At 39.8% G+C, this 18,824-nt stretch overlaps 1 non-coding gene across 1 annotated transcript; it reads right to left on the bottom strand.

The window, feature by feature from the left end:
- Nucleotides 1-6,484: 6,484 nt before the first annotated feature.
- On the bottom strand, nt 6,485-6,557 carry trnaf-gaa. Its single transcript has one exon. It is a non-coding gene; the product is annotated as a tRNA-Phe (tRNA).
- Between the last annotated feature and the right edge of the window lie 12,267 nt (nt 6,558-18,824).

Consider the following 18,824-nt stretch of genomic DNA (forward strand, 5'->3'; position numbering starts at 1 on the left):
AAACTGCAAATATGGATGGTAAGCATGGGTTGTATGATTAATCACATTCTATCTAAGGAGTGATATCGCCCTATTGTTAGTCCTGCCACAGAAAAAAAAAAAAACTGGCGTTGCAATTACATGCGCTGCAAAATAAAATATTTAAAATTAAACAACCATCTGATAGAACATCATACTGAAAGCTGGATTGTTTTAGACTACACATGAGTGCACGAAAAAAACAAACACGTGTTACCAAAATAATCATTGCTGTACGATGTACAGCAACTCTAAAAGGAATGGTTTTATACTCTCTTATGTCAGATTTCTGCTGAATTTTTAAGCACTTAATTCCCAGTTTACACAAAGACTGCAGCCCTGATTTAACCAATGGGCAAACCGAGAAATTCGTGACTGAGATATGTCAATCATGTGATTGAGCGCGTACCGGCAATGCATCGTCATTGGAAACGTGTACTACAAAATATTAAAATGGGCTTATCCAGGATTTGAACACGGGACCTCTCGCATCCAAAGCAATAATCATACCCCTAGACCAACGAGTCAACTGCTGCCATTACCTGCGTACAACGAGCTTCCAAAGAAGTGTAGACCTAGTTGTTCTGTTTTGAGGAATCAGCGTCTCCTTGCTGTGTACCTGTTAGGGATTGTCTGATTCCTTTGCCTGGCGGCTCGCATTTCTATGGGCATCGAAAGATTGCTATAGATGAGTATGGTCGCTATAGATGAGTAATCTGGTTTAGATGAGATTTCGTTTTGATATATTTAGAATGCATGTATTAGCCTACATACATATAAAAATGCAAAGGAAGAGAAAAAAACAAGACAGAGTTTCGCTGTTTTGCAAAGGGCTGCATGAAATGTCTGTTCAGAGGAGCAGTCCCAGCACTGAGGTGACACAGGGGTTTTGACCTGCTCTGTTCCGAACCTGGGCCGATTCAGCCCTCTAGCTGCGCCTCATTGTTCTGCGGTTTGTAACACAGAGTGCCCAGTTGAGTACGCACACACACAAGCTTCTTGGTAGTTGGTCATGATCGTATAGTGGTTATTATTTTGCGTTTTGGCAGTAACAACTCTGGTTCGAATCTGGCTTATGGCAGGTGACATCTTCATACAGGAGAGAATCTCGTTGGTTGTTTTGTTTTTCCCCACACATCTTCATGGCATGCACCTTTATGATAGAAACTAGAAGACAGCATTTGCTTCATCGTGTGACTACAGTCATGATGTCTTTGAAAGAATAATAACATCATTATTATCAATCATTAAAAAAAATAAATAAATCAATCTCCCCATCAGGGAATTGAACCCCAGTGTCCCACTTGATAGGTGGGGATACTGACCTCTATACTAAAGAGGAAGTATTCAGCCAGTTTTTCTTCCTCTGCTTGGTAATTCATAAATGTAGGAGAGTGGCACAGCAGAAGCATGCTGGTCCCATAACCCAGATGTCAACTGATCGAAATCATCCTCTGCCAGCTTGTTTTTCTTGTGTTGGCAGAGTAGTTTTTCTAAAAGATTAACTGAGGGAAGACGTCGTTATATATTCGCAATCAACGAAATACTGGACATACTGAATTATAAGCACCTTGCTGGACAAATTCAAATCAAAACATGTTAAAAAGGGGAAGAGAAACAAAAAGGCTTGACCGCAACTTGATTTGAACATGCAACCTTCTGATTTGTTGTCAGCAAGATTTTGTTGTGCCGCGAGGTCCTGGCACTAAAAATGCTTGTAATGCAATGCTAGAGTGCACAACAAGCCTGCCAAGCAAATGGTAACGCAGCAGCTGATAACACTGTATCACCAGGTCAAGGGAAACAGCCAACTCAATGCGTGTTCATAGCCAGCAGGCCTATGAAGTTGTTAGAAGTGTGTGTGATTCTCTGCTTTAAAAGTAAATAAAAGAAAACAATGCTAGTTTGCTTTTATAATTTTCATTATTTGAATAACGAGCGCTCTACCATTTGAGCTAATTCCCCTGCAAGCGTGTCTTCTATTCTCACAGGTTATATCACAGCTTGATATGAGTGTTCAATTGTCAATGCTGATTTGCTTTTATAATGTTCATTATTTAAAACGTGGGCATATAAACAATTTCGGTGGTCATGAATCTTCTCGGGTCAATAACTTGGAAAGCAGCTGTGCTCACCAATATACCACCAACGGGTGAAAACTGATAGTATTGAGTGACACAGAAGACGGATTTTCTCAGCGCTTCTCTGCTGAATGCGCAATGGCACAAAGGGGGATTTGCTCATCTAATGACGTGGCATAATGCAATAGTGTATTGGGTTAATGTACCAACAAAAATAAACACAAAAAACACAAAAAACATGTATGCATTTATTTGTGAATAAACTCTTCTGCCTATACGATGGTACCAGGGATGTTAGGTCATAAATAGGAAGAAGAAAAAAACGAACATCTTCAACATGGCAGAAGTTTTAAAACATTGGTTCTGTGAATCTCCAAACTCAGCTTTGTAGTGAATGGGGGATTTGCTTCGTTTTTGCAGAGGGGTATAGAAACTGCTATTTGTTTTGCTCTTCATTTAAAGCAGGTTCTGTAATTGAATTTTTATTTTGTATATATATATATATATATATATATATATATATATATATATATATATATATATATATATATATATATATATCACATCACACAAATAGAAACTATATCCAGTCAACAATGTTTGCAAAAATGTGAAGAACTTGAGAAGGAGAACAAAAAACTGAAAGAACATGTAATGCAAGGTATGCTTATAGAAATAAGGAATTTTCACATTAACACAGGCTGTAAGGGCCATGGCTTATTTTTTATTTTCTATGCATAAGCCCTACTTTTGTTAAATGGTTTTTTAATTTACCTTTTCAGCCATCAGAGTCTTATTTGGCTATTTAAGTATGGTCACTAATCTATCTATCTATCGATCGATCGATAGATAGATATAGATAGATATATAATATGTGTGTATATACTGTATATATTTATTTTACTTTTACAGAAATACCTCAGATTCTTCAAGGTCTTAAAGAAGTAATCAACATAATAAAAACACGGGATTATGACAGTACTTCTTCACATGACAGTTCTTCGAACCTTTACCCAAAGATTCATACAGCTGGCAGTAGCAATATCTCAAGTGAAACACAACTATTTTCTGAAGAAATGGAGGTAATCGCTTTGATAGCAACATTATGGGTCATTCTAAAGAAAATGTGAATTTCATTGAACAAAATAATTTAACATTACATTGATAAGTTTTGTTTGTAGCAGGTGGTGCCAATACCAATTTTATAGAGGGCAGGGTGCAGGATTATCACAGATGTGTATGCATCCAACTTCCACAACTACCTCTAGATAATCAGTAGCATGTTGGAGTAGCCTTGGAGCATGTTAGGAATGCTTGCAGCCTCATGCTAGCCGTGAATGTTGCTAGATTGGGAGTGGACGAATGAAAGGATTCAGTTGGATCTGGCCACAGATAATAGATCCCTTGTTTACCAAATGCTGTTACAGCCCCTGCAACATGTGAAGGGTACCATTCTTTTAGATGCCTGCTTGGTTCACATTGGCACTGTCCTTGGTCTACATAATGTCTGCAATTGTGTTGTTTTTGGACTTTTCAGTTTGGAAATTACACCCCAATTAATTCAACACTTTAGATTAATAATATCAAGAATATATGGCTGAAAATCCTAAGAATTTGTATGATATTGGTCTAGAAATATTAATGCCTTCTGTTCTCTTTTGCAACAAATCCTTCCTGGAAGTAGTATAAAAGTAAGCAAGATGTGCTGGGTTACAGCTGTAAACCAGAATGCTCCAATTAGCTTTGCCTCAACACTTTTAATAGGACTCTTCCCTGTAGCAGTTCTTCTGGGATCCAACCTGACTGGAGCAGGAAGCAAACTGAACCCTGATGCAGAACGCGAGGATGCGTTGGATAAAGAAAGGCTGAATGCATTGACTGGTAAAGTAATGTTTTACACATGATGCATTTGTCACACAATTTCCATCACTACATTTAACCACCACCATATTATCATAGTTTAATTGTAGCTTAGATTTAGGGTTATATGCGGTTATACTTGAGCCTAAAGCCATTCAATCATAGCCTTTCATAAATGGTGGTAGGAACTGATGATATTATTTACTGATAAACTTTCCTAACATAATTATAACGCTTTACATTGTAGAAGATATTTCAATCGTGAGTTGTATGTTGTTTTAGTCAACTGCTAAACATTGTATTTTATGAGTGCAACTTTAAAAATCCTGGAAAAGCCATTACTGTAGTGTGGCAATATAAACTATGCAATTCATTTTAAAATGAATGCTGAAACAGAAGTCAAACAAAGTCATAGTAAATATGGACTGGATTTACTAAGCTTTGCTTTACTGCAGTTTGCTGCACCTTTTTTGTTGTGTAAAAACTAATATTTACAAGTAGTAACAAAAACATTACGTGCATGTGAAACCTTCAGGGAAAAAACCCGGAGCTTTTTTATAGTTTGCATCCATTACAAGGTGGGGTTTTTCCCCACAAGGGGAGTAATAAACTTTGCACTGGAGCAACAGCTTAATAAATGTAACTGATATTTAGTTAGAGTTACTTTGCTAAAGTGTTTTATAATAGGGTTGGTTTGTTTGTTTTTTAATAAAAACTCTGGTTTTGCAATGTACAGCAGTATAACAGTGGGTGAGCAGATACTGATTTTGCAAAGTTTCTTGTCTTCTGTAACTTATCAGAGTTTAAGGGTATAGTTCTTACATAATCCAAAGTAGTACTTTGATTGCCATTTAATTTTTTACATTAATAGACATTTTGCTAATCTAGTTTGTCTTTTTGTAAAAAGGCAAAAAAACTCATTTATGTAACTCAGCTTAATTGTAAAACAAAAAAAATAAAATAGGACAAAACCTTAATTGGAATAAAGTATCAGTGAATTCGACTGATTGTTCTGTAGCTCTTTAAAGTGAAATATGTTTTTGGGTTTTTTTTTAAGTTATTATTTATATAATAGTGACTAATTCCATAATATAGTTTTGTATTGCGTCTAAAATTGCTATTTGATGATGTGATTAGGTTTTGTCTGCACAATGCTGTACAAAAACTCAATGGCAAGAAGTTCTCAAGCAGAATTTTTGCACGGGCTTCAAGGGGGCAAATTTTGTTCTTGTTTTCTATAAAATTGCTTTCCCATTAAATGGCAGTTTGCAGTAGTTTATATTTTTAGCTGGTATATTCCCCTCTAGTATCATGCTACATAAACAATAAAAGTAATCAGAGTAGAGTCTAGCACCTCAAATATAGAATTAGTTGCCAAATGGTTAATCTGATCAATGTAAATGTATATTCCAAGTGCTACAGACATGTCCACAATCCACTTTTGAATAAAGGCTTTTCAAACAATGTTTAAATAAAACTTTCTGATTTTAAAAAGTATGCCATGTTAATATGTTAATTACTTTAATTTGTGGATTCATTACTGAGTAACATTTGCACTCAATATACAGTATTTACAGTAAATAGAAAGTAAACACAGTGCAATAAACAAGTTTACAGTGTTTTTTTTTCTTTCTATACAGCTAAAGAAGGCTTTATGTCCGAAACATCCTGATAATATATATATATATATATATATATATATATATATATATATATATATATATATATATATATATATATATATTATCTATGTTTATTGGTTTGTCAAATAGCTTTGTCATCTTCATTTCATTTTATTTTGACTGTTTTAGATTACACATGGGGGCACACGAAAAAAACAAAGACACATGTTACCAAAATAAACATGGCTGTTTGATTATGCACAGCAGCTCTAAAACGAATGGTTTTATAATCTGTTAAATGTCAGATTTCTGTTGATTTTTAAACATTTGATTCGCAGTGTACACAAAGACTGAAGTCCTATTTTAACACTGGGCAATCAGAGCCCTTGGTAAATGTGATATTTCAGTCACATGATTGAGCACGTACCGGCAATTCATTGTAAAGCCAAGATGTGCTTTACAACTGTAGTTTGTCACTACAGTTTGTTTTCCAGTGTAAAGTATATCAAATGTGTGCTTATAATTGGATGAATACAATTCCCATTTGAATCGTAAATATTTGGGAGTTATCTAACAAACACGAGGTATGTTGTGCTGCCATAATGGATTACATAGTCTTTCCTGCCCAGTGTTGCTTTCTTCTTAGATGTGGTCTCAGGTTCGGCTGAGTTCTGCTCCCTCGATCACATTCTGCAGCATCTCGCGTTGCTGATCACTCCTGTACTCTTTGGCAGTCTAGCAGTTTGGTCTTTGTGGCGCAATCGGCTGTTAACCGAAAGGCTGGTCGTTACCACCCATGGAAATGGTACTGTAATGCGTTGTTATTTCCTCCAATTACACTGAAGAAAAGAATGTTCCCTGTGTTTAGTTAATAAGATATTAATACAAAAAGAAGCCTTGTCTTGCCAAAACCCGGGATCAAACCAGGGACCTTTAGATCTTCAGACTAACGCTCTCCCAACTGAGCTATTTCAGCTTGACAAAGAGTCAACCCTGTATATAACAAGAAATGTTCAACAGCTCGGAAACACCATAATAGAATCCAGTCCCTTTACAAATGTGGTTAGAGACTTAAATTTTCTCCCAAATGCGGTTTTCAACAAATGGTTTTGCTTAGTTTTATTTTTTATTCCTTCCACAGTAAGACCAAAAGGCAAACATCCAGAAATAGGTAAACACTGCTACCGGCTGCCTGAAAGTGCAAAACTGTCTCAGTTTAGCTCTAAAACGAGTACATTGAAAGTCTATTAGCATCTTTAACACAATCACCTGTGTTCCGATAGCAGTTAATCCACAGGGTGATCAATAAAGTGGCTGCTGGCTTTATTCACATATTAACAAGACGTTTTCAGGATTCACGTATATTCTGAACAAGCACACTGGAATATGGTAGTGAAAGGAAAGCAAAATAGCAGGTTTATTGGCTCTGGTCTTGTACAGACGCGCTTTCTAAATTCCAAATGAAAGACATTACATTGTCAAGTAATTATGTAAAATTACCAATATAAATGACTCGTATCAAGATGCGATATAACCTCTGAGAATAGGTAACTTTTATACTTGCAGGGGATTTAGCTCAAATAACTGTAGTATTTTTATGTACACATTGCAAGTGCCAAGGACAAGACAATCAAATAAATGTGACAGTTTTTTGGTAAACAGAGGCACCACCTACATGCGTGGATTTTAAAGTACAGTCTGTTAATTTGTAATATTCCCCAGACTGAAAAACTCCAGTGCGCCCTCCATTGCATGTCTTCAGAGAAGCAAAAAGGGAGGTCTTTTTTTAGCAATGGAAGTTGTCTTATTTGAGAATAAATATAAATAACAGAGGTTTCGATTCAAAGTATTTTTCAGTGTCTTCAGCAAGTAATCTATTGCACATAAACAAGTTAATGTCAATCTGTGTTAAGAAATATATTTTCATCCAATTTACATGCAAATTAAATGGTAAGGATTGCTAACAAGGCTTTTCAATTAATGGATACACCTCTTACAGCAATCCCTAAGGTATTAAGTTAGCTGGGCCGGAACTGTTTCATGGATGGATGAATATCCTATTTGAAATCAATTTTCTCAGTTTATTAACACAAGGGATTTTCAAAAAACTTTCCTGCCCTGTGTTGCTTTAAAAAACAATATAACAATCTCAGGTTTTTGAGTAAATGCTCCCTTGATCACGTTCTGCAGCATTCCCCTTGCTTATCACTCAAAAACGTTGGCACAATTAAGCTGTTAATAAAAGGGTTGCTTTTGTGCCAAGGACAGTGCTTTTTTGAACCACTATTTTCCACATTCCTGTTATTTCCTCCAATTACACTGGAATAAAAGAAGAACTTTGTTTTTAGTTCAAGATAAATAATAGTAAGAAGTACTTGGGCCTTAAGCCCACCAGTTCAGTTTGAACCAGAGACCCTTAGATCTTTATATCTAACGCTCTTCTAACTGAATTATTTCGGCTTGACAGAGTTCTGAACCTGTATATAGTGAGAAACGTTCACATTAAATACATTTTTATAGCATAATAGAATCCATTGCCTTTACAAGACAAGGTCGAGACTCAAGTTTTCTCCCAAATGCATCTTCTAACAAATGGTTTTGCTTATTTTTAACACATTATTCACATGCCTGTCGGACATCAAGGCAAACATCCAGGCAATAGGTAAACACTGCTACCTGCGAGCACTGAAACAAAAGCTCTTGAAGGTCTCAACAAAGGATTTTGCTCTAAATTTTGTACATTGAAATTCTATAAACATTTTTAACACAATCATATGTGTTCCAATTTTTAATAATCCACAGTTTTACAATAAAGTGACTGTTATGGCTTTGTTATCATATTGACAAGATGTTTTCAGGATTCACGTTTAATCAATCTGAACAAGCACATTAGAATATGGGTGAAAGGAAAGTGAAATAACTTTTTAGAAATAGGTTTAGAGGGGAAAAGAGGTCCATGTGTTCGTATCACAAGAATTTGATTAACCCACTGGGAGAATCACTCATTTCAATCCTTAGGAAAGTGGCATTAATAAAAACGTATTTATGTGCATGTTACCCCTTCCAAATATGCAGCATATTTAAATCTTCCCACCTGCTATAAAATACTTAGTGACAGGCACGGCCCTTTCCCAATGTAACAATACTACTTTGTTTGAACACCACCGATGGGTTAGACTTGGTTAACCATCTTGGTCTATTGTTCCAATGTTTCTTTAGTACTATCAAACAGTGGAACTTGTTGGATGAAAGTGTGCTAGTCACAGATAATGAATAAAGCACTGGCACCTAAACTTTTTCCAGCTTCTTCACCCGTCAATCTGGGCTCTGCTTCTGCCATAATGTGACCAGTCTGTTCGAGGCAATCGGAATCGCCTGTAACCAGAATGAGTTTTTTTCTTCATTGACAGCTCATGTGAAATTTGCTGCTGTGATAATGAACAAGTTATCTGCTGTGTCCGCTCACGCTAGACTCAGCCTGCCCGACAAAGTCAGTGCTGGGGCAGCAGCCATGATGAAGCAGGTCTGTTTTTCAGTTGAAATAAAGATCTACTTTGTTTTTGTGTATGGGTGTTTTGAAAAGATCAGTGAAATAGCTATGGAATTTTTTAAATAAAGATGTATTTCATTATTAAGAATCCCTGACAAAAGGATATTGTATTTACATTTTGGACACCATGTAATTGCCTTGTACAAATCTGATAAGTTCAACAAAGGTTTTGACTTCGGTTCATTATTTAGCCTATACTGCCATCTACAGCATTACTCTGGGTGTGGTTTATTTAAAGAAGGAAAGTTATGGCCCATATGAAACAAAACCCACAGACTCTTGGCATTATTAGCACCATGCCATTACCATGTTCTGAGTAATAACCCCACACTTGTCAGAAGCAAAGGTTTTCTCATGCCTAAACTGATTGTTAACACAGTAAACAAAGACACATTGTGCATTCAAATTCCAAGCAAAGATGCAACCTCAAAAAATTTGAACCTGAAATGTTACAATTGCAACAAAATCACCTTTTTGTCTTAGAAGTGGGATTATACCCAGGAGGCCACCTGTTTCGTTGAAGCTGAATATACAACCCACACAGCTACAGAAAGAAAATTTTGGGAAAACTACCCAATCATTGTTAGAATGTTCAGAGCAGTCTGTTAGCAAATTGAATTAATCAAAAAAACCACAAAGGCATTACATAAATGTTACAGATATATTTCAGACAGAACAGTTGTAACATAATTGAGTATATTTCTAAACAATCTGCTAGTAACAGACATCATCTCAAAGCTCTATCATTTATTTTAAGCTCTTATGAAAGACAAGTATGCTTGCGCATTATATCACAGGAAACATGATAATCCTAGCTCTTCATTTAATCCTTCAGTTTGTATCGTATGGAGATAGAAGATCCCTTTGGATTCACATTGTGATAGTTTTTGATCGAGATTACCACCTCTGCCAGCTTGAAATATTTTTTGTATGCCACAGAATTTAAGATCTGAAGCTGAATGTTTGGCATCTACAAAATGTCTAGATAGTGGTGAATGAATATCTTTTCTCCCAATGTAATTTCTATACTCGCTCATTAATGCGCAATCGTAACTGTCTAGTAGTTTTACCGTCGCGGTCAACTATCACACGGTAGAGCCCTCATCGCCGGCCACTCTCTCATAAATATCTTTTTATATATAATCTGCACATTCTTAGACAAGACGGGTAATTACACACAATAAATAGCACTGGTGTATACACACAGAAGCAGCTATGAGAAAGAAAGACATGAACCATTTCTTTACATTAAATATATTGGTTAATTGTGGGCTCTAGTTGTTAACATCACTGAGCCCCTTGTGCCTGTGGATTGCAACCACAATGTGGAAACATATAGAGAATGTATGGGAATGGTCAATGAACATTGATTTCTAATACTGGACCCTGTCTTAATACTGTATTACATTCTGAATATGAATATAGCTGAATTATTAACTGTAGATAATACTTAGAATACCAGATCCATATTTAGCATTAAAAAGCAACACATGGGATTTCTTTAACAGTCGTTCGTTATTTTGTGTATCAGCCGCCACACAAAGCCGAGCGCAGTGCGGTATCCTGTAATGATGCTCCAGTCAGTCTGCCCGGCTGCACCTGAACCATCTTGAAAACACGAAGCCTCTAATCAGCTCGTTTGTAAAAGTTAGTAAAGAATTGCGCTCTATAATATAACGAAGCTAAATCTGAACTCCCAGCCTGTGCAGCGAGAGAGGGAGAGAGGGCGGGGCAGAGAAGAGGGGGAGACGCTGCTAGGCAACCGGCTCCTGAACATTCCACTCAGCTGAGCAGAGACCGTTAGGATTTAAAAATGCGAAAGTTCCGAGCGGCGCGAGGCGCTGTGGTGACTTCAAGAAGATAAAATGAAAGCCTCGATTAAAGTTTAATCAAATAAATACATTAATAACCATATGAAACAAAAATACGTTTTGGTAGCTCATAGGTATTTAAATTACAAAATGCAACCTGTTTTAGAAATGGATTTATATACTAACTGCCATATAAATCTAAATTATATTTAAAACTGTTTGAGGGGCAGACTAGCATAGATGATTTCTAAAATCCATTAATGTTAAGAAACTATAACGCCACATTACTCAGCACTCGGGGAAAATAGAAATGATTAATTTGTAAAGAATTAGCTGAGATTTTTTAGATAAATACTCTGAATTATGGAGGTATAGATTTTTTTTAAATTAAAATATACCCACATATATTTTTGTTTCATGTCGTAATGTATTTACTTATTTAAACTGTAACTGGCTCTTTCATTGTCCCCTCTTGCTGGTGCACGGCTTGTCTCTGTATCTATTCTCTGATATTTGAGGGTTTGTTTGTTACACACTGGCAGCGCAGCTCAATCTTATTGATGTTATTTTTGGAAACTAAACATTAATCCATGACTCAAAGTGTTCTAACCTGTGCAGGTGATTTGATAGGTTGTCATGGCAGCGCCGCTCATCACTGGGGTGGTTATCCGGGACAAACGCTTCCTTCGTCGGGTCGGAGAAACACTGCAGTTCCGCTGGCTTCACAATAACAATTCCGTGGTATCCAACCCAAATATCTAAATCAATAGAGTGTGTATATAAACATCATATAACCCTAATGACTGCATTAATGAAGCAGTATCACACGCCAGGGTGGCCAATATCAGTCTGTGCGCCAAAACTCATTGGAAATTATTGAAAAGTTGAACTGGAGTTGTATAACTGAACATGCTGCTGCAACATACAGAAATATTGTTATTACTGTTAGACTAGTCGTAGCAGTAGCATACATGATCAATGCATTTTCACTGTAACACACACACAATTACAGTTAGCACACACTGAGGTCCCATTCCTTCTACCAGCAGCCCTCCCCCTCATTGTAGACTGTAGCTGCCCTATACTTGCGCTGGCATTGCCTACCCTTTAGTGGAATACAGAACCAGTGCAGGGCCTCTGTCAATCTGTCAGTCTGTCTGTCTCCATGCAAAGTTCCTTGAAGCTCAGCAGCATTTTCTTATAATCTGTGGGGAGTCCAGGAAGAGGAACTTGACATTTTTCTCGAGAAAAAGTAGAACAGGAAACTAAAAAACTTAAAAATAAAACAATGTTGTTTTTAACACTTAAGAGATGCCTTCTGGTGCAGTTTGTTTCTGTCTTTAAACTTCTACTGTTTTGGAAGCAAAGCATGATGTACTGCAGACTGACTTGGAGAGGCTACAGAACTGTGCTGCTTCTTTTTCCTCTGGATTACTGATATTTTTATGCACCTGAAAAACAAAACTGACTTACAAATACACTCTCTTAGCTTATCAGGAAATGTTCAGAAAGAGGAATGGTTTTGTTTCAAAGTGACACAGTAAATAAATAAATAAAGACACCAGCAGTTGAAAGTGGGAGTCAGTCAGACAATCAGGAACCCATCGAGTCTGAAGACGCTGGTAAGATTAGCTCCTTAGCTAAAAACAAGAAAAAATACCAGTCTACCCAACTTGGAGTCGTTTTTTAACTTCTTTAAAAAAAACTATGCCTGCCGACATGATGCCTGGTGAAACTGTGTTTTCTGACACTGTGCCTGGTGAATCAGGGCCTATTGAAACCATGACTGGTGAAACAGGGCCTGCCAACACGATGTTGGGTGAGACTATGCCTGGTGAAACACTGCCTTCTGACTCAATGCCTGCCAGCACGATGCCTGGTGAAACACTGCCTTCTGACTCAATGCCTGCCAACACGATGCCTGGTGAGACTATGCCTGGTGAAACATTGCCTTCTGACTCAATGCCTGCTAACACGATGCCTGTGAGACTATGCCTGTTGAAACACTGCTTTCTGACTCAATCTCTGCCAACATGATGCCTGGTGAAACACTGCCTTCTGACTCAATGCCTGCCAGCACGATGCCTGGTGAAACACCGCCTTCTGACTCAATGCCTGCCAACATGATGCCTGGTGAGACTATGCCTGTTGAAACACTGCTTTCTGACTCAATCTCTGCCAACATGATGCCTGGTGAAACACTGCCTTCTGACTCAATGCCTGCCAGCACGATGCCTGGTGAAACACTGCCTTCTGACTCAATACCTGCCAACATGATGCCTGGTGAGACTATGCCTGTTGAAACACTGCCTTCTGACTCAATCTCTGCCAACATGATGCCTCGTGAAACACTGCCTTCTGACTCAATACCTGCCAGCACGATGCCTGGTGAAACACTGCCTTCTGACTCAATGCCTGCCAACATGATGCCTGGTGAAACACTGCCTTCTGACTCAATGCCTGCCAACATGATGCCTGGTGAAACACTGCCTTCTGACTCAATGCATTCCAGCACGATGCCTGGTGAGACTATGCCTGGTGAAACACTGCCTTCTGACTCAATGCCTGCCAACACGATGCCTGGTGAGACTATGCCTGTTGAAACATTGCTTTCTGACTCAATGCCTGCCAGCACGATGCCTGGTGAAACACTGCCTTCTGACTCAATGCCTGCCAACACGATGTCTGGTGAGACATCTCTCTCAGGCATCACCCTGTGGGATTCCAAAGCTATAAAAAATGACCTTGATGTCCATCAAACTCCAAGTTCAGATTTCAAGATTGTAACCTCCGACTCCTTAGAGGAAAAGTCCAACCTGCTGGACGTGAGCGCTTCACTGAAGGCCAGCTTCCTGGGGGGGCTGATAGAGATGGGGGGTAGGCCAAGTATCTGAAGGACGATGTCTCCTCCACGCGGCAATGCAGGGTCACTATGAAGTACAGAAAGACTGTTTGCTACGAGCAGTTGACCATGAGCCAGCTGGGCAAGATCACCTATCCCCAGGTGTTTGATCAGCAGATGGCCATACACGTCATCATGGAAGTGCAATACGGAGCTCAGGCCTTCTTGCTTTTCGACCAGACGGCTTCTACAGAAGAACACAAGCAGGAGATCGAGGGGAACCTGGAGGTGATGGTCAAGAAGATCCCTCTGTTGTCCATTGAAGGGAAGGGAGAGTTGAACCTGACAGATAAAGAAAAGAAGATTGTAAATCAGTTCAGCTGCACATTCCACGGCGATTTTGACATCAAACGGAATCCCACCACATATGAGGAAGCCTTTGATGTATATAAAACGCTACCAGAGCAGCTGGGAGAACATGGAGAGAAGGTTGTGCCTCTGAAAGTGTGGCTGTACCCTTTGATTTGGCTGGACTCCAAAGCTGCTCAACTGGTGTGAGAGATCAGCGTGGGCCTGGTCTCATAGGTCGAGAAGGTGCTGTACTTGTTCAAAGAGGTCAACATGAGAGCGAACGACATGATTGGCGACAGCTTTGTTAACCAGTTTGAAGATCTAAAATACAGACTGGCAGAGTTGCAGCAGAAGTTCTTGCAGTATAAGACAGTGTTTGAGAAAGCTGTGTCCAGGGTGCTGCCAGCTATCTGGGGTGGTGAGGAGGAGGAGCAGGCGCTGACTGATATCCTGCAGAGTCACAATGCTTCTCCATTCACCGACAGCAAAACGGAGAAGTGGCTGGACGAAAAGGAGATCGAAATAAGTGTTGAGACTCTACACTGATGAACTGAAAGACGTTCCCGTCATGAAATCAACAGGGGAGCTCAACGGAGTCCTCTTTGATCCAAAGATTGAGACTGTCATCTGCTTCACCTTCACCTCACTGCAGTACAAAGAGCCGTCCATCTCCACCCTGACTCAGTGCCTTGAATCTGAGGAGTTAAGAAAAATGGAGAAGAGTAGTTTTCTACTAAGTGCCACTGAAGAGGAGCCTCAGCCATGGTGCACCTCCCCTGAGCTCTCAAAGAAAATGAGGGAGAGCCTTAAGCTGTTCAGAGGGGTTTCAGAGGTCAGTAAAGACCAGAAGCAAACCAGATTTGTTGTGGCCTCCATCTCAGACCCCTCCTGTCCTGGAGCCCCCATTCATCTGTATAGACAAGGGGAAGTAGTGGATCCCCAATTTCAGTGCATATCAAAGCCCCAATCCCCCGTGGTGACTGACATCCAGACCAACAGCGTGACCCTGAAGCTGCTGCCTCCCCAGCTTGGGAAGAGCGAGCGGTACAGAGTGGAGCACAGAGCACTGGAGAGAGCAGCTGAGACAGGCACACAGCGGGAGTGGACAGCCACAGACACTCCCGACACACAGGAGACCTGGACTCTGTCTGGGAGCAGACAGCCACACTCTACAAAGTCAGGTATAGGGCAGTCGAAACTCTCTTAGTGAGTGAAGCCACTGAGATCCAGACCAAACCCAGTCCAACAACTGCACCTGGAACCCCTTCAGTAGAAATAGTTGACAAGTTCCGTGTCTGGGTGAGCTGGGAGAAGCTGGCTGTTGTGGGAGAGGGTCTGTCTGTGCTGCACTACAGAGTGGAATGCAGGGAAAACATATCCTCTCAGTGGGCCTCCCAGCTGACTGATGGCGATGAGACTGTCTGCACTTTACCTTTAGTTGCCCGGATAAGCTCTTGCACATTGAGAGTTTGCGCCGTCTTCACAGAGGGGATACTGAGTGTTGCCAGTCCGGAGACTGAAATTTGAGGTCGTGGACTAAGCTGTAGCCATGACAAACAACAATTAAGATGTTGTTTTACAGTAAACTAATGTGCTCCATCTGCGTTTTGAGTTTCCTTCCATCTGACGATTCCTTCCATCTGTAGATATCTTTCTGCCTGGTGTTGATGGCTGAAGTGTAATGCTGGCTCCAGGGATCAGCCATAGTGCGGGTATATAACATACAAGAATACAAGACAGTACTCGCTGTAGGTATAGAACACACAAGAATACAATTCTTGAAGCCAGGTCCAACTTCTGTCTTGCACAGACAGAGTCCCCCTGTGTTAATAATAATTGTATATTGTGGTATCAATGCACTTGTGCAGTAGTCTGAGTGGGTAAAATGACAACAAATACCCCCCACCCACCCTCTCACCCCCCAGTCATTCTGCATTCATTCATTCATCTACCCCAAGACTTGTTGGAGGGGAGTGTTTACTATTTTACAGTGAAGAGCAGCATTATTTTGTGTATTGCCAGCAGCTGCAATGTGAATCCACACAAACTCCAAAACCCCAAATAATGCAAATAATCCTGTTCCTCACTTACTGGATGTTCCTTTGTACCTCAAAGCCTTTCTGATTTCAAATTGCTGAAATCAGAAACCGACATTATGTACCTGCTGTGATATCTGTCTATCTCCCTTTCCTCCCTCCTCCCCTCCCTCTCATTCCCTCTCTACTCCCTCTCTTCCCACTCTCACAAACACAAATAATCCTGTTACTCACTTATTGGATGCTGAAACCTGCTGTAATATCTGTCTATCTCCCTTTCCTCCCTCCTCCCCTCCCTCTCATTCCCTCTCTACTCCCTCTCTTCCCACTCTCACAAACACAAATAATCCTGTTACTCACTTATTGGATGCTGAAACCTGCTGTAATATCTGTCTATCTCCCTTTCCTCCCTCCTCCCCTCCCTCTCATTCCCTCTCTACTCCCTCTCTTCCCACTCTCACAAACACAAATAATCCTGTTACTCACTTATTGGATGCTGAAACCTGCTGTGATATCTGTCTATACAGCTCCCCTTCCTCCCTCCTCCCCTCTCTCCTTCTTCCTTCCCACTTTCTCCCTTCTACCCCTCTCCTCTCCCCTTCTGTGTCTCTCAAATTCAGAAATTCACAGAAAAAAGATCCCTCCCTCTCTCTCTCACCCCCCACTTTTCTAAGCATCTCGCTCCTCTAACCCTCCTCTTCTCTTCAATGACATTCCTTTGGATCTCACAGGACTCCAACACAGTGAATAGACACCTCATTCTATCTGAAGGGAACAGAAAGGTAACATTCAGTGAAGAGGACCAGCCATATCCCGAGTGCCCAGAGAGATTTTACTGTTTCTTACAAGTGCTTTGCAGAGAGGGTTTGTCTGGGACTCTGTGCTACTGGGAGATTGAGTGCAGTGGGAGAGTGGTTTCTATAGGAGTCACGTATAAAGGAGTCTGCAGGAGAGGATGGAGTCATTCCTGTTACCTTCGATACAATGACAAGTCCTGGATGTTGTACTGCATTGATTCCAGTTACTCTGCACAGCACAATAACAATAAAACTGCAATAACTGCCCCCCCGCTGTAGATTTAGTTCTTGAGAGCTATAACAGTTTCTTTATTGTTACATTATCGAACTGTTAGTATGGTACATCTGTCCAAACACAATTCAGAGGCTATCCCACAATAATATCTTATTGTCCTTTTTCACGCTCTGTCTTTCCTGCTGCTGCTTCATTGTCCTCACTCTTCACTTCTTATGCCGTACATTTCTTAACTCTCCTGGCACTCCTTATACTCCTTGACTCCTGCATTTCTTAACTCCTCAGCTCGTACATTTCTTAACTCTCCTGGCACTCCTCCTGATATCTTCTGAACTTGTCTATTTCTTAAATAGTACATTTCAGTGTTCTCAGCTATAAATACAAGTTAACTGATGACATCATGTTTTTCTCTTAACCCAATCACAAGAAGACAAGTTTCTTTTGGTTAGTTATACAATCTCTTAATCAGTCCAAGTATCTAACACTGAAATGTATATACACATCAAAATGAGAACATCTGTGCACGGCAATGCTTATCCAAAATATGGTTCATTTTGGCTTACATTCTTGCTAGATCAATCCAAGATCTTGTCCCAAAAGTTCAAAGTCAAAAAGACCTGCCAGTCGCACGCTCAACAATGAGACAAGTTTTACTCTAGTTTAAAAGAAAAAATATCGTTTGATTAGTTAAAGCATGCCTTTAGGGCGAGCAAACACAGAGTGCAGATATACGCGTTTTCACACATCAGGTCTTCATCAGGTTCATAATAATTGCAATTCAGCTGTTGTTTTAACCAGCTCAAAGGGGGGGTAAATCCACACCAATATGCATGGAATTGGTGTGTGGGGTCAGACTGGCAGGCTTAACAACAGGGTAGCTTTGACACCTGTGTTTCAAAAAGTACTGCAAATTAAGAAGCCCTGCTCGGCACACACACAGTCCCAGGAGTGTAGATGTGCAACGGGGCATTTATATTTTCAGGGGTGTCCTAGATTTACCAAAATTAAACCATAAAGATAACGGTCTGATGTCACTTCTGTCTGATGTCAGTGCTTGGCAGCGTTGCTTTCAACCATTCCATTTCACTGCATAGGGAGATGTTGAATAGCTTACAGCTCAGCAGCACACAGATCACATCTGTGTTTCTGTCTAGATAAAACTAGCCATCTGCCTGTCTGCCTACCCTTCTTTCTGTCTGTCTGTTGTGCATTATGGGATTGGTTTCTTTTCTTACCCACCAGACCCTCGGCAGGGCTTGAGTTCACACCGACACACCGGAATTCAGTGCAGGACTTTGGAATAAACAACCTTTGACCTCCGAGGCCAACCCAATATTCCCAGTATAAGAATACGCTACTACCAAAGCCCCTTTAATTAATATTGTAAAAAGTATATGGCAGAAAGGCAGTTCGACAGCAATAATAGGATTGCTGGTTTGTTAATTGCACACAGTTTAATTTGCGTTCCACACACAAGCATACACAAAGGAAAATGGAATTCTCAACAAGTGGACCTGGGAAACAGAGATTAACCAGGATTCTATCAGACCAGTGAACAACAGAAGAGAGTTGGGAATGAGCACAGGTAAGAACAAAAGAAAAGAAAGCCCAATAATATTTT

Source organism: Polyodon spathula, chromosome 8 (genome assembly GCF_017654505.1).
Source record: "Polyodon spathula isolate WHYD16114869_AA chromosome 8, ASM1765450v1, whole genome shotgun sequence".
Lineage (NCBI taxonomy): Eukaryota > Metazoa > Chordata > Actinopteri > Acipenseriformes > Polyodontidae > Polyodon > Polyodon spathula.